The sequence below is a fragment of the Triticum aestivum genome, chromosome 2A, assembly GCF_018294505.1.
Source record: "Triticum aestivum cultivar Chinese Spring chromosome 2A, IWGSC CS RefSeq v2.1, whole genome shotgun sequence".
Lineage (NCBI taxonomy): Eukaryota > Viridiplantae > Streptophyta > Magnoliopsida > Poales > Poaceae > Triticum > Triticum aestivum.
The window spans coordinates 585,740,573-585,758,171 of record NC_057797.1 but is presented as its reverse complement, the minus strand read 5'-3'; the positions used below and the strand labels follow the sequence as shown (position 1 = coordinate 585,758,171).

The window sequence follows — 17,599 nt, the reverse complement described above, 5'->3', positions numbered from 1 at the left end:
CAAGGTGTTCCTCCGGTATTCGGGAGTTGCATAATCTCATAGTCATAGGAACATGTATAAGTTATGAAGAAACCAGTTGCATAATCTCATAGTTCGATATTTTGATGAGATGTATGTTGTCATCCCTCTAGTGGTGTGCTACCTCTTGAGCACTTGTGTTGGTTTTCCCTTGAAGAGGAAAGGGTGATGCATCAAAGTAGCGTAAGTATTTCCCTCAGTTTTTGAGAACCAAGGTATCAATCCAGTAGGAGGCCACGCACGAGTCCCTCGCATCTACACAAGCAAATAAATCCTCGCGACCAACGCAATAAGGGGTTGTCAATCCCTACACGGTCACTTACGAGAGTGAGATCTGATAGATATTATAAGATAATATTTTTGGTATTTTATGATAAAGATGCAAAGTAAAATAAAAGGCAATAAAAATAACTAAGTATTGGAAGATTAATATGATGGAAGATAGACCAAGGGGCCATAGGTTTCACTAGTGGCTTCTCTCAAGAGCATAAGTATTCACGGTGGGTAAACAAATTACTGTTGAGCAATTGACAGAATTGAGCATAGTTATGAGAATATCTAGGTATGATCATGTATATAGGAATCACATCCGAGACAAGTAGACCGACTCCTGCCTGCATCTACTACTATTACTCCACACATCGACCGCTATCCAGCATGCATCTAGAGTATTAAGTTCATAAGAACAGAGTAACGCTTTAAGCAAGATGGCATGATGTAAAGGGATAAACTCATGCAATATGATATAAACCCCATCTTGTTATCCTCGCTGGCAACAATACAATACGTGCCTTGCTGCCCCTACTGTCACTGGGAAAGGACACCGCAAGATTGAACCCAAAGCTAAGCACTTCTCCCATTGCAAGAAAGATCAATCTAGTAGGCCAAACCAAACTGATAATTCGAAGAGACTTGCAAAGATAACCAATAATACATAAAAGAATTCAAAGAAGATTCAAATATTGTTCATAGATAAACTTGATCATAAACCCACAATTCATCGGTCTCAACAAACACACCGCAAAAGAAGATTACATCGAGTAGATCTCCACAAGAGTGTGGGAGAACTTTGTATTGAGATCCAAAAAGAGAGAAGAAGCCATCTAGCTAATAACTATGGACTCGAAGGTCTGAAGTAAACTACTCACACTTCATCGGAGGGGCTATGGTGTTGATGCAGAAGCCATCCGTGATCGATGCCCCCTCCGGCGGAGCTCCGGCAAAGGCCCTAAGATGGGATCTCGTGGATACAGAAAGTTACGGTGGTGGAATTAGGGTTTTGGCTCCGTATCTGGTAGTTTGGTGGTACGTAGGTATATATAGGAGGAAGGAGTACGTCGGTGGAGCAACAGAGGGCCTACGAGGGTGGAGGGCACGCCCACAGGGGTAGGCGCGCCCCCTACCTCGTGGCCTCCTGGTTGATATCTTAACATAGGGTCCAAGTCCTCTGGATCACGTTTGTTCCGAAAATCACGTCCCCGAAGGTTTCATTCCGTTTGGACTCCGTTTGATATTCTTTTTCTGCGAAACTCTGAAATAGGCAAAAAAACAGCAATTCTGGGCTGGGCCTCCGGTTAATAGGTTAGTACCAAAAATAATATAAAAGTGTATAATAAAGCCCAATAATGTCCAAAACAGAATATAATATAGCATGGAACAATAAAAAATTATAGATATGTTGGAGACGTATCATGGTGTCATGTGAACGTCGACTACATGACACTTCACCATTGTTTGGGCCTAGAGGGAGGCATTGGGAAGTAATAAGTAGATGATGGGTTGCTAGAGTGACAGAAGCTTAAACCCTAGTTTATGCGTTGCTTCGTAAGGGGCTGATTTGGATCCATATGTTTCATGCTATGGTTAAGTTTACTGAGGGAGTCTTGGATTAGGGGGTCTCCGGACATCCGGACTATATCCTTTGGCCGGACTGTTGGACTATGAAGATACAAGATTAAAGACTTCGTCTCGTGTCCGGATAGGACTCTACTTGGCGTGGAAGGCAAGCTAGGCAATACAGATATGTATATCTCCTCCTTTGTAACCGACATTGTGTAACCCTAGCCCTTTCCGGTGTCTATATAAACCAGAGGGTTTTAGTCCGTAGGACAACATACAATCATACCATTGGCTAGCTTCTAGGGTTTAGCCTCTCCAATCTCGTGGTAGATCTAGTCTTGTAATACTCATATCATCAAGAATAAATCAAGCAGGACGTAGGGTTTTACCTCCATCAAGAGGGCCCGAACCTGGGTAAAACATCGTGTCCCCTGCCTCCTGTTACCATCCACCTTAGACGCACAGTTCGGGACCCCCTACCCGAGATCCATCGGTTTTGACATCGATATTGGTGCTTTCATTGAGAGTTTCTCTGTGTCGTCGCCGTTAGGCTTGATGGCTCCTACGATCATCGATAGCGATGCAGTCCAGGGTGAGACTTTTCTCCCCGGACAGATCTTTGTGTTCGGCGGCTTCGCACTGCGGGCCAACTCGCTTGGCCATCTGGAGCAGATCGAAAGTTACGCCCCCGGCCACCAGGTCAGGTTTGGAAGCTTAAACTACATGGCCGATATCTGCGGAGACCTGATCTTCGACGGATTCGAGCCCCTGCCTTGTGCGCCACGCGGTCACGATGAGTACGATTTAGCTCTACCATCAGACCGTATTCAGGAGATCGCACCGGCAGCCGCTCCGACCCTCAATTCGGAGCCAGTTTCGCCATCCGTGGACGGGTGGATGGACCTCATCACGAAGGCCGTACCCTCTACGACGATTGAGCTGAATATCGACCTTACCCTCCACGAGAGCCGTGTTGCCAAACTGCCAGATCCTTCTCCGGCCACGGACTCCGAACCGCCTGCGCCCGGTCCTGTCGAATCCGATTGGGCGCCGATCATGGAGTTTACCTCCGCGGATATTTTTCAGCACTCGCCCTTTGGCGACATACTGAACTCATTAAGGTCTCTCTCCTTGTCAGGAGAGGCCTGGCCGAACTACGTCCGACAGGATTGGGATGCGGATGACGAAGAAATTCGCCGCCCACCCACCACCCACTTAGTAGCCACTGTCGATGACTTAACCGACATGCTCGACTTCGACTCCGAAGACATCGACGGTATGGACGACGATGCGGGAGTCGAAGAGGAACCACTGCCCACAGGGCACTGGACAACCACCTCATCATACGATATATACATGGTGGACACACCTAAAGAAGGCAATGGCGACGAGACAACGGAGGACGACCCCTCCAAGAAGCAACCCAAGCGCCAGCGTCAGCGGCGCCGCTCTAAGTCCCGCCAAGGCAAAAGTGGTGATACCGGCACCGGAGACAATAGCACTCCGGACAGTGCCGAAGACAACAACAATACCCTCCAGCAAGATTTAGAGCAGGAGGATGGAGGAGCCAGCCCTCCAGAGAGAGCGGCAAATGGAGAGGCGGAGGATGATAATTACATGCCCCCCTCCGAAGACGAGGAAAAGCCTCAGCGATGACGAATTCGCCGTGCCAGAGGATCCCGTCGAACAAGAGCGCTTCAAGCGCCGGCTTATAGCCACGGCAAATAGCCTTAAGAAAAAGCAGCAGCAGCTTCAAGCTGATCAAGACTTGCTAGCTGACAGATGGACTGAAGTCCTGGCGGCCGAAGAGTATAAACTCGAACGCCCCTCCAAGAGTTACCCAAAATACAGGTTGCTACCCCGACTGGAGGAGGAAGCACCAAAACCTACATCCCCGGCGTATGGCGCGGCTGATCGACCACCTCGTGACCGCGACAGAGAGACATTCCAGCCAAAAGCTCAGCCCGCACCCCAACATCATTCAAATAAAAAGGCATGGGGAAATACGCCAGACCTGCGAGATGTATTGGAGGACAAAGCAAAACATGTAAGATCGATCTACGGATCACGAGGGCACGCCACTATGCGAGAAGATAATCGTCATGCCAGATACAATAAAAGTAAGTCCGGCGGACCGAACACAGCAGGCAAGACTCATTCGAGCTGCGTCGCGATATAGCCCAGTACAGAGGCACCGCACACCCCTTATGCTTCACAGATGAAGTAATGGATCATCAAATCCCAGAGGGTGTCAAACCCATAAATATAGAATCATATGACGGCACAACAGATCCTGCGGTATGGATCGAGGATTTCCTCCTGCACATTCACATGGCCCGCGGTGATGACCTACACACCATCAAATACCTCCCACTCAAACTCAAAGGACCAGCTCAGCATTGGCTCAACACTTTGCCAGCAGAGTCCATTGGCTGTTGGGAAGATCTGGAAGCCGCATTCCTCGACAACTTTCAGGGCACTTACGTGCGACCACCAGATGCCGATGACTTGAGCCACATAATTCAGCAGCCAGAGGAATCGGCCAAAGCAATTCTGGACACGGTTCCTAACAAAGAAAAATCAAATCATCGACTGTCCGGATGCAGAGGCCCTAGCAGCTTTCAAGCACAACATCCGCAACGAGTGGCTAGCCCGGCACCTTGGTCAGGAAAAGCCGAAATCTATGGCAGCCCTCATGACACTCATGACCCGCTTTTGCACGGGAGAAGTCAGCTGGCTGGCTCGCAGTTATAACATATCAAAGAACCATGGTACTTCGGATACCAAGGACGTGCAATGGCAGGTCACGTCGCAACAAGCATAAGTGCCGCATTAACAGCGTTCAATACCGAGGATACGACAATCAATGCCGGATTCAAAGGCTCTGAACCCGGTCAGCGGAAAAAGCCATTCAAAAGAAGCACTCCGGGCCCGTCCAGTTTGGACCGTATACTCGATCGCTCGTGTCAAATACATGGCACCCCTGACAAGCCAGCCAACCACACCAACAGGGACTGTTGGGTGTTCAAGCAGGCCGGCAAGTTAAATACCGAAAACAAAGATAAGGGGTCACATAGAGATGATGAGGAGGAGCCCCGACAGCCGAACACCGGAGGACAGAAGAGGTTCCCCCCACAAGTGCGGACAGCGAACATGATATACGCAACCCACATCCCCAAGAGGGAGCGGAAGCGTGCGCTCAGGGACGTATATGCGTTGGAGCCAGTCGCCCCAAGTTCAACCCATGGTCCTCCTGTCCGATCACCTTCGATCGCAGGGACCACCCCACTAGCATCTGTCATGGCGGATTCGCCGCACTGGTCCTAGACCCAATCATTGACGGATTTCACCTCACTCGAGTCCTAATGGACGGCGGCATCAGCCTGAACCTGCTTTATCAGGACACAGTGTGCAAAATGGGTATAGACCCCTCAAGGATCAAACCCACTAAAACGACCTTTAAAGCTGTCATACCAGGTGTAGAGGCCCATTGCACAGACTCAGTAACATTGGAAGTGGTCTTCGGATCTCCGGATAACTTCCGAAGCAAAGAGTTAATCTTCGACATAGTCCCGTTCCGCAGTGGCTACCATGCATTGCTCGGGCGAACCGCATATGCAAGATTCAATGCGGTACCGCATTATGCATATCTCAAGCTCAAGATGCCAGGACCTCGGGGGGTCATCACAGTAAATGGAAACACAGAGCGCTCTCTCCGCACGGAGGAGCACACTGCGGCCCTCGCAGCAGAAGCGCAAGCAGCCTCTTAAGGAAATCCACTAGTTCGGCGATCAAGGACCCGGACAACTTCAAGCGCGCCCGGAGTAATCGGCAACCGGACCGCCTGGCACGTCTCGAGCTTGCATAGCAATGCACCCCCCACCCCGGCCCCAGCCAAACGACGAAATTCGTGCCACGCATACATAATTATGCATTAAAAGTACCATGGGCACAGGCAGGGAGGGGGGCACAACTACGGCACGCCCCAATACGCGGCTTAAACCGCACTAGGGGCTTCCCGCTTTGTTATTTTTCTCTTTCTGGACTTTAATATATGGAAACCCTGTCCGGCAGCATGATTGACGAACACATGATGCAGCAACAAGGAGGCAGAAAACTACGTCACACCACGGAACTCCTAGGTGGATTACGATAATGAGTGAAATATTTGCTTTAATACTATTCCTCAGCTTGCCCTTGGAAGGGACATGTCAAACAGTCCTACTTTTTGCTTATCGCACTACTTGTATCATTCTGCTTTAACGCACCTTTTTGAATAAACAATGCATAGCATTAAGACTATTATTGCATTCCTCCTTTTTATATATATGTTCATTCACGACATCTAGCACCCGTACACTCTGGTATGGCCAATACGCCAGGGGCTTAAGCATACCCCATAATACGACGTGAGAAGTCCGAACACTTTCGACAGTGCGGCACCCCGAACTTATAACATTATATGCATCAGCTCCGAATCATGTCTTGGGTAAATAGTTGGGTTTGCCCGGCTCCCATGTTCTGGTACCTTACGTTCCGCTATATCGGCTAAGGTAGCACTGGGAGAACTACTGCGATTGTGCCCCGGTTCTGCTGGGCTAAGCACCTCAGTAGAGAAAGCTAAACTGACTGTCATGATAATGCGAGAGACTGGTCGCTGTTCGAGAGGTTTCAAGTCCCTAAAGACTTATGCCGCTTAGAGCGAGGAGTCGGCCCTGTCCGGCTTAAGGCGTGTATCGCGCCCCGAATTCGGCCTTCCGAACACTAGGGGCTTCGCCGAAATTTAAAATTATAGAATTCTATGGCTAAGTGAGAGTGATAATGCATTATGGTCTGATTGCCTTGTTCGTTGTGCTGAGCACCTCCCTCGAAGGACCCAACAATGGGAACAAGAGTGCTCAGGTTTATCCCGAACACCCCGGCACTCGTGGCATGGGGGCAGACGCCGACGACTAGCCATCTCTCAGATTTGATAAATAGCGGAACAAAAGGTAATATTTTAAATTTAGATAAGCATTGCATAGCGCATATTAACAAGTTTTCATAATACAAGATCACACGAGCATGTTTACTCAAATATTACATCTTTCATACACTCATCCGCTACGAGACGGGCACCCTTCAGGACACCCTCATCGTACATCTCGGGGTGGCGATGCTCCTTGCCCTGCGGCGGCCCTTCCTTCACCAGCTTCACGACGTCCATCTTGGCCCATTGCACCTTCACACGGGCGAAAGCCCGGCGTGCACCTTCGATGCAGACGGACTGCTTGATGACTTCAAGCCGTGGGCAGGCATCCACAAGCTGCCTCACCAGGCCGAAGTAGCTGTTGGGAAGGGCGTCGCCAGGCCACATCCGAACTATAAAGCCCTTCATGGCCTGTTCGGCCGCCTTGTGCAGCTCGACTAGTTGCTTCAGCTGGTCGCTCAGAGGCATCGGGTGTTCGGTCCCAGTATACTAAGACCAGAACAACTTCTCCGTTGAGCTCCCTTCCTCAGCCTGGTAAAACTGTGCGGCATCCGACACGCTGCGGGGCAAATCTGCGAATGCTCCTAGAGAGCTCCGGATTCGGGTAAGTAACAAGTAATTCACTTTCACATGCTTGCTTTGCATATAGAATGCCTTACCCACCGCTATCTTCTTCATCGCATCAATCTCCTGGAGGGCCTTCTATGCTTCGGCCTTGGCACTCTTTGCACTTTCAAGGGCGGTGGCAAGCTCAGACTCTCACGTCTTCAAGTCAAGCTCCAACACCTCGTGCTTCGTCACGAGAGCGTGGAGCTCTTGCTGCACCTCGCCCACCCATGCCTCATGCCTTTCCCGCTCGGTGCGCTCCTTGGCCGCTTTGTTTTCAGCCTCGGATAGCGCTTGCTTCAGGGTCGCCACCTCGGTCATGGCCCCTGGCTAATTTACGATGACCCTGTCATTTTGCAATCGCATTCTTTTTATATATATCCATAGACTAGGTACTACTTACCTTCATTCTCCTCGAGCTACCTCTTGGAAAGGCCGAGCTCTTCCTTGGACCCTTCGAGGTCCTGCTTCAGTGCGGCGACCTCCGTAGTCAGTGCGGCAGAGGCCAGCAGCGAAGCCTGCATACGCATATAGACATACTTATATTAGACTCCTGCGATATTGTTTGATCCTCTGTTCGGCTTTTCTTTGTGAACACCGAACAGAGCATCATCGGCTACTGTCTATGCGGTAATATTTTTCCTATATACTTACCTCAAAACTGTCAGAAGGCTGGCACAAGCTTCAGTCAGTCCGCTCTTGGCGGACTGAACCTTCTGGATCACCGCACTCATAATAGTGCGGTGCTCTTCGTCGATGGAAGCGCTGCGAAGCGCTCCCAACAGAGTGTCCGGTGCCTCTGGATGGACAGAGGTCACCGGCACAGGCGTCTTGCCCCTTTTGGAAGGAGGCCGCCTGCCTGAGTCCAGAACCACTAGAGGTTCCGGCGTGGTTCGACTGACGGCCGAACTCAGAGCCCTCGGGAGCCTTGCTCCCTCTGCTCCCGGAATCCGGGAGGTCGCCTTGAAGCGCCTTCGGGACTGTCTCCCCTCGACCCGGTGCCTCTTGAGACAATAGCTCGGCGTTGTCCGTAGGGCAAGGGGAGGTGGCGGTCGGAACTAGATCGCTATCCATGTCCGACGAGCCCAGGGAGCTGTCCGACGATACATCGATACGAGCTCGTAGCGGTCTGCATAATCATAATTCGGCGTTAGGAGAAGCAGTGTGACAAAGGTATGCTATGAATTACTCTGGCATCCGAATACTTACGACTTTGCCAGGGGCTTGGCCCTGAGCAGCCACTCGTCTTCGCCTTCGGCGGCGGTGGTGGAGTAGTCCGGAAGGAGGGTCCTTCCCTTCTTGGACCCTTCGGCCCCCCGGTTGGGCGGCCTTCCTTTTCTTGTATCCCCCGACTGGAGGGGGAGCATCTTCATCTTCCTCCTCGTCTTCAGGGGAGGAGTGTGTCGTAGAGTTATTGGACGATGAGTCCGATAACACCTGGCGTCGGGAACTCTTTCAGGTTCCCTTGGCCTTCTTGGTCTTCTTCGGCACCTTGTAAGGAGCCAGAGTCAGCATCTCCGTCAGGAGAGCGTCCGCAGTGTCTTCGGGCAGAGGGGCCGGACAGTTAATCTGCCCCGACGTCTCCACCCAGTCCTGTCAAAGGCATGAAGCTCAGCCCCCGCACATGATTAAGCTAGGGGAAATAAAATATCCTACCGGATGTATAGAACTCACCGAATGTGCTCGGCGCTTCGCGCTTAGCCCGTGGTCCTCGGTGAGAGAGGGAGGGACCTCGGCGCCCTTGAACAACACCCTCCAGACGTCTTTGTGCGTCGTGTCGAAGAGCTCGCTCAGAGTCTGGTGCAGGGCCGGGTCAAACTCCCACAAGTTGAAATCCCGTTGTTGACACGGGAGGATCCGGCGGATGAGCATGACCTGGACTATGTTGACAAGCTTGAGTTTCTTGCTTGCCATATTCTGGATACGTTTCTAGAGTCTGTCCAGCTCCATTGATGAACCCCAGGACAGACCCTTCTCTTTCTAGGAGGTGAGCCGCATGGGGATTCCGGATTCAAACTCGGGGGCGGACACCCAGTTGGTGTCGCGTGGCTCGGTGATGTAGAACCACGCCGATTGCCACCCCTTTATGGTCTCCACGAAGGAGCCTTCGAGCCATATAACATTGGGCATCTTGCCCACCATGGCTCCGCCGCATTCTGCTTGTTGGCCTCCCACCACCTTCGGCTTGATATTCAAGGTCTTGAACCACAGGCCGAAGTGGGGCCGGATGCGGAGGAAAGCCTCACTCACGACTATGAATGCCAAAATGTGGAGGATGAAGTTCGGGGCCAGATCGTGGAAGTCGAGCCCATAGTAGAACATGAGACCACGGACGAATGGATGGAGGGGAAACCCTAGTCCGTGGAGGAAGTGGTGGAGGAAAACTACCCTCTCGTGAGGTTCAGGGGTAGCAACGACCTGCCCCGCAACGGGCAGCCGATGCGCAATATTCGCGGCTAAGTATCCGGCTCCGCGCAGCTTCTTGATGTGTCCCTCCGTAACGGAGGAAGCCATCCATTTGCCTCCCACTCCGGACATGATTGGACAAGGTTGAGGGGAAGGATGTGGACTTGGGCGTTGGAGCTCGAGTGCGCAAGAATGGATGGGCAAGGAGGTAGAAGGCGTGGGTAGAAAAAGGTTAAACCTCGTCCCTTTATAAGGGCGGCCGAAACTATGCGCCCCCACTAGCCTGGTAAAACTCTCTTATCCCCCAAGCACCGTAATCGATGGCGCGCTTGGGTTACCCACGCCCGTATTGATGAGAATCCCGTAATAAGGGGAACATGATCTTTGCTTTGACAAGACGTGTCAAGAAACTGCCTCGCGTTATGTGCGGGGCTAGTTAAAGGAAACGGTTCGAATAATCACCGGGCCATGGCATAATGTCACGTTACCAAAACAAGTCAGCAGATTGGATTTGTGGAAATATTATTCTCTCTACGGTGGTATGTGGAACTTATTTTGCAGGGTCTGACACTATCCTTGTATTCAAATTCTTCAGTGGTGTATTCGGAGGAGGAACCCGCCTTGCAATGCTGAAGACAATACTACGCGCCGAATTCGTCGTCATTGAAGCCTGGTTCAGGGGCTACTGAGGGAGTCCTGGATTAGGGGGTCTCCAGACAGCCGGACTATATCCTTTGGCCAGACTGTTGGACTATGAAGATACAAGATTAAAGACTTCGTCTCGTGTCTAGATAGGACTCTACTTGGCGTGGAAGGCAAGCTAGGCAATACAGATATGTATATCTCCTCCTTTGTAACCGACCTTGTGTAACCCTAGCCCTTTCCGGTGTCTATATAAACCGGAGGGTTTTAGTCCGTAGGACAACATACAATCATACCATAGGCTAGCTTCTAGGGTTTAGCCTCTCCGATCTCGTGGTAGATCTACTCTTGTAATATTCATATCATCAAGAATAAATCAAGCAGGACGTAGGGTTTTACCTCCATCAAGAGGGCCCGAACCTGGGTAAAACATCGTGTCCCCTACCTCCTGTTACCATCTGCCTTAGACGCACAGTTCGGGACCCCCTACCCGAGATCCGCCGATTTTGACACCGACATTTACCTTAATACTTCTGTTGTAGTTGCGGATGCTTGCAATGGGGGTTAATCATAAGTGGGATGCTTGTCCAAGTAAGGACATTACCCAAGCATCGGTCCACCCACATATCAAATTATCAAAGTACCGAACGTGAATCATATCAACATGATGAAAACTACTCCCTCCTTTCCGATTTATAAGGCTCATCTCAAAATTTTCATTTTTTCGATTTAAAGGGCTCATCTCCATCTTCTTTTGAGATTACAAGGCACATTAAATCTTTGCATGCAAGAATTAAGAAGGAACTCACCAATGCATGTAATGCTACTACTCATCTAGTGGCCAAGAATGCATGCACTGCAATTAATCTCAATTAATGCATCAATTTAGTTTGGGTAGTTTTGTAAAGTATGAGATACATTCCTCCACTCATCATGTGCCTTGGTTGATGAGATTTCAGATTTGAGCCTTATAAACCGGAAAGGAGGGAGTAGCTTGACGATAATTTCCATGTGTCCTCGGGAGCGCTTTCCTTCATATAAGAGTTTGTCCAGGCTTGTCCTTTGCTACAAAAAGGATTGGGCCATGTTGCTGCACCTTATTTACTTTTATTACTTGCTACTCGTTACAAATTACCTTATCACAAAACTATCTGTTACCGATAATTTCAGTGCTTGCAGAGAATACCTTACTGAAAACTACTTATCATTTCCTTCTGCTCCTCGATGGGTTCGACACTCTTACTTATCGAAAAGGCTACGATAGATCCCCTACACTTGTGGGTCATCAAGACTCTTTTCTGGCGCCGTTGCTGGGGAGTGAACCGCCTTTGGTAGGTGGAATTTGGTAAGGAAAAATTTATATAGTGTGCTGAAATTTACCATCACTTGTTACTATGGAACATAATCCTTTGAGGGGCTTGTTTGGGGTATCTTCACCCCGACCAGTAGAGCAAAGATTTGCTCCTCAACCTACTCAACCTACTAAAAATGTTTACTTTGAAATTCCTTCGGGTATGATAGAGAAACTGCTAGCTAATCCTTTCACGGGTGATGGAACATTACATCCCGATTTGCACCTAATCTATGTGGATGAAGTTTGTGGATTATTTAAGCTTGCAGGTATGCCCGAGGATGTTATCAAGAAGAAATTCTCCCCTTTATCTTTGAAGGGAGATGCATTGACATGGTTGAGGCTATGTGATGATATTGGATCATGGAACTACCAATGATAGAAATTGGAATTTCATCAGAAGTTTTATCCTATGCATCTTGTTCATCGTGATCGTAATTATATGTATATATACTTTGGCCTCACGAAGAAGAAAGCATCGCTGAAGCTTGGGGGAGGCTTAAGATAATGTTTTATTCATGCCCCAATGATGAGCTCTCAAAAGAAATGATTATTCAAAAAATTTATCCTCGACTTTCGCTCAGTAATCGCTCCATGCTCGATACTTCCTATACTGGATCTTTTATGATGAAGACTATTGAATTCAAATGGGATTTATTGGAAAGAATTAAACGCAACTCTGAAGATTGGGACCTCGACGAAGGTAAGGAGTCAGGTATAACACCTAAGTTGGTTTGTGTTAAATCTTTTATGGATATCGATGTTTTCCGTGAATTTAGCACTAAATATGGACTTGACTCTGAGATAGTAGCTTCTTTCTGTGAATCCTTTGCTACTCATGTTGATCTCCCTAAGGAGAAGTGGTTTACATATAATCCTCACATTGAAGTAAAAGTAGTTGCACCTATTAAAGTTGAAGAAAAGACTATCACTTATAATGATCCTGTTGTTCCTACTGCTTAGTTTGAGAAACCACCTTTCCCTGTTAGAATAAAGGATCATGCTAAAGCTTCAACTGTGGTTAACACAAGTAATATTAAGATACCTAAACACCCCCTGATCAAATTAAAGTTGAACCTAGTATTTCTATGGTTAAAGATCTCTTGGCCGATAAGATTGATGGGCATGTTATTTACTTCTGTAATGAAGCTGCTAGAATTGCTAGACCTGATGCTAAAAGTAAACATAGACCTGTTGTAGGCATGCCTATTATTTCTGTTAAAATAGGAGATCATTGCTATCATGGCTTATGTGATATGGGTGCAAGTGCAATACCTCATTCCTTATACCAAGAAATTATGCATGATATTGCACCTGCTGAGATAGAAGAAATTGATGTTACAATTAAGCTTGCCAATAGAGATACTATTTCACCAGTTGGGATTGTTAGAGATGTTGAAGTCTTGTGTGGGAAAGTTAAATACGCTGCTGATTTTCTTGTTCTTGGTTCCCCACAAGATGACTTTTGTCCCATTATATTTGGTAGGCCCTTCTTGAATACTGTTAATGCTAAGATAGACAGCAACAGGGATATTGTTTCTGTTGGTTTAGGGATATGTCTCATGAGTTTAATTTTGCTAAATTTCATAGACAACCCCATGATAAAGAATTGCCTAGTAAATATGAAATTATTGGTCTTGCTTCTATTTCCGTGCCTCCTACTGATCCTTTAGAACAATATTTGCTAGACCATGAAAATGATATGTTTATGAATGAAACAAGGGAAATAGATGAAGTATTCTTTAAAGAGGGGCCTATTTTGAAACACAACTTGCCTATTGAAATCCTAGGGGATCCCCCTCCACCCAAGGATGATCCTGTGTTTGAGCTTAAACCATTGCCTGATACTCTTAAATATGCTTATCTTGATGAAAAGAAGATATATCCTGTTATTATTAGTGCTAACCTTTCAGAGCATGAAGAACAGAAATTATTGAAAACTCTGAAGAAGCACCATGCTGCTATTGGATATACTCTTGATGATCTTAAGGGCATTAGTCCCACTCTATGTCAACACAAAATAAATTTGGAGAAAGATGCCAAACCAGTTATTGATCACCAACGCCGGCTAAATCCTAAGATGAAAGAAGTGGTAAGAAAGGAAATATTAAAGCTCCTTGAAGCAGGTATAATTTATCCCGTTGCTGATAGTCAGTGGGTAAGCCCTGTCCATTGTGTCCCTAAGAAGGGAGGTATTACTATCGTTCCTAATGATAAAGATGAATTGATTCCGCAAAGAATTATTACAGGTTATAGGATGGTGATTGATTTCCGCAAATTAAATAAAGCTACTAAAAAGATCATTTCCCTTTGCCTTTCATTGATCAAATGCTAGAAAGATTATCCAAACATACACATTTTTTTTTCTTTCTAGATGGTTACTCTGGTTTCTCTCAAATACCTGTGTCAGCTGATGATCAAGAAAAGACTACTTTTACTTGCCCTTTTGGTACCTTTGCTTATAGACGTATGCCTTTTAGTTTATGTAATGCACCTACTACCTTTCAAAGATGCATGATGGCTATATTCTCTGAATTTTGTGAAAAGATTTGTGAAGTTTTCATGGATGATTTCTCCATTTATGGATCCTCTTTTGATGATTGCTTGAGCAACCTTGATCGAGTTTTGCAGAGATGTGAAGAAACTAACCTTGTCTTGAATTGGGAGAAGTGCCACTTTATGGTTAATGAAGGTATTGTCTTGGGGCATAAAAATTTTGAAAGAGGTATTGAAGTTGACAAAGCTAAAGTTAATGCTATTGAAAAGATGCCGTGTCCCAAGGACATCAAAGGTATAAGAAGTTTCCTTGGTCATGCCGGTTTTTATAGGAGGTTCATTAAAGACTTCTCAAAAATTTCCCGGCCTCTGACTAACCTATTACAAAAAGATATTCCTTTTGTCTTTGATGATGATTGTGTAGAAGCATTTGAAATACTTAATAAAGCCTTGATTTCTGCACCTATTGTTCAGCCACCTGATTGGAATCTACCCTTTGAAATCATGTGTGATGCTAGTGACTATGCTGTAGGTGCTGTTCTAGGACAAAGAGTTGATCAAAAAATTAAATGTTGTTCAATATGCTAGTAAAACTCTAGACAATGCCCAGAGAAATTATGCTACTACTGAAAAGGAATTCTTAGCAGTTGTATTTGCTTGTGATAAGTTCAGACCTTATATTGTTGATTCTAAAGTAACTATTCACACTGATCATGCTGCTATTAAATATCTTATGGAAAACAAAGATGCTAAACCTAGACTTGTTAGATGGGTTCTCCTGCTACAAGAATTTGATTTGCATATTATTGATAGAAAGGGAGCTGAGAATCCCGTTGCAGACAACTTGTCTAGGTTAGAGAATGTTCTTGATGACCCACTGCCTATTGATGATAGCTTTCCTGATGAACAATTAGCTGTCGTAAATGCTTCTCGCACTGCTCCATGGTATGTTGATTATGCCAATTACATTGTTGCTAAAATTATACCACCTAGTTTCACATACCAGCAAAAGAAAAAGTTTTTCTATGATTTAAGACATTACTTCTGGGATGACCCACACCTTTATAAAGAAGGAGTAGATGGTGTTATTAGACATTGTATACCTGAGCATGAACTGGAATAGATCCTACGCAAGTGTCACTCCGAAGCTTATGGAGGACACCATGCTGGAGATAGAACTGCACATAAGGTATTGCAATCCGGTTTTTATTGGCCTACTCTCTTCAAGGATGCCCGTAAGTTTGTCTTATCTTGTGATGAATGTCAAAGAATTGGTAATATTAGTAGACGTCAAGAAATGCCTATGAATTATTCACTCGTTATTGAACCATTTGATGTTTAGGGCTTTGATTATATGGGACCTTTTCCTTCCTCTAATGGGTATACACATATTTTAGTTGCTGTTGATTACGTTACTAAGTGGGTAGAAGTTATTCCAACTAGTAGTGCTGATCATAACACCTCTATTAAGATGCTTAAAGAAGTTATTTTTCCGAGGTTTGGAGTCCCTAGATACTTAATGACTGGTGGTGGTTCACATTTTATTCATGGAGCCTTTCGTAAAATGCTTGATAAGTATGATGTTAATCATAGAATTGCATCTCCATATCATCCACAGTCTAGTGGTCAAGTAGAACTAAGTAATAGAGAGCTTAAATTAATTTTGCAAAAGACTGTTAATAGATCTAGAAAGAATTGGTCCAAGAAACTTGATGATGCATTATGGGCTTATAGAACTGCATATAAAAATCCTATGGGTATGTCTCCATATAAAATGGTTTATGGTAAAGCATGTCATTTACCACTTGAATTAGAACATAAGGCACATTGGGCCATTAAAGAGCTCAATTATGATTTCAAACTTGCCGGTGAGAAGAGGTTATTTGACATTATCTCACTTGATGAATGGAGAACCCAGGCCAACGAGAATGCCAAACTGTTTAAGGAAAAAGTTAAAAGATGGCATGACAAAAGGATACAAAATTGTGAGTTTAACTAGGTGATTATGTATTGCTATACAACTCTCATTTGAGATTTTTTGCAGGCAAATCCTTCTAAATGGGAAGGTCCTTACGTCATCGAGGAGGTCTATCATTCCGGTGCCATAAAAATCAACAACTTCGAAGGCACAAATCCGAAGGTGGTGAACGATCAAAGAATCAAACATTATATCTCAGGTAATCCTATAAATGTTGAAACTAATGTTATTGAAACCGTAACCCCGGAGGAGTACATAAGGGACACTTTCCGGAACATTGCAGACTCCGAAAAGGAATAGGTATGTGGTACAGTAAGTAAACCGACTCCAAAACAGTTCTAATGGCAATTTTTCTCGTTTTGGAATATTTAAGAAAATAGGAAAATAAGAAGCAGACCGGAAAGGACACGAGGCTTCCACGAGGGCGGAGGGCGCACCCTACCCCCTTCAACGCGCCCCCCTGCCTTGTGGGCACCCTGTGTGCTCTCCGGACTCCGTCTTCTTGCACGATACTTCTTTTGGTCGGTAAAAAATCATTATATAATATCCTGAAGGTTTTGACCATCGTATCATGCAAAAATCTCATGTTCTTGTTTTGAGCTATTTTCTGCCAGGGTTGTCAAGGCCAAGCATCATGTCGTCTCCCTCCTCCTCCAACAATGAAGGTAACGATGCTTGGCTAATGAAGATAGAGCTGAAGAGAGAAGAACCCGGAGAGATCATCAAGGAAGATGGGATCAAGAAGGCCATGGGGGATCAAGTTCCGACAGTAGCAGAAGAAGAGATCCTTCAACCTCACCACAATCTCTTTACCCCAACGGAGATTGAAGCTTTCAAGATGATTGAGTTAGCTCGCATTCAAAACAAGTATCTCACAAGTGAAAATATTTTGTTGAAGGAGCATATCATCGCACTCAAGGGCATTATCCGCAAATTGGAGGATCTCTTATGCTTGATGTGTGGCTACCCATCATCACCAACACCTTCTTCACCAACAAAGAAGAACCGAGCATCGGGTATGGGCACTCCCCTTGGCAACTGCCAAGCTTGGGGGAGTGCCCCGGTATCGTATCACCATCACTTTTATCTTTACCGTTTTTCTTAGTTCGGTCCTTTTCATAATATCTTGATCTAGTAGAATAAAGAGCACATTTATATTCACCCAGTTACGTTGTGACGTTTGGTAGCACACAAAGTGTTCCTCCGGTACTTGGGAGTTGCATCACTACAAAAAAAATACACTTCCGTGATGATACGTGTTTGTCACAATAGGTCGCGTTTTCTGTCATGCATG

At 46.2% G+C, this 17,599-nt stretch overlaps 1 pseudogene; it reads left to right on the top strand.

The window, feature by feature from the left end:
- Window positions 1–15,891: 15,891 nt before the first annotated feature.
- On the top strand, window positions 15,892–16,491 carry LOC123185640 (uncharacterized; annotated as a pseudogene).
- Window positions 16,492–17,599: the final 1,108 nt, after the last annotated feature.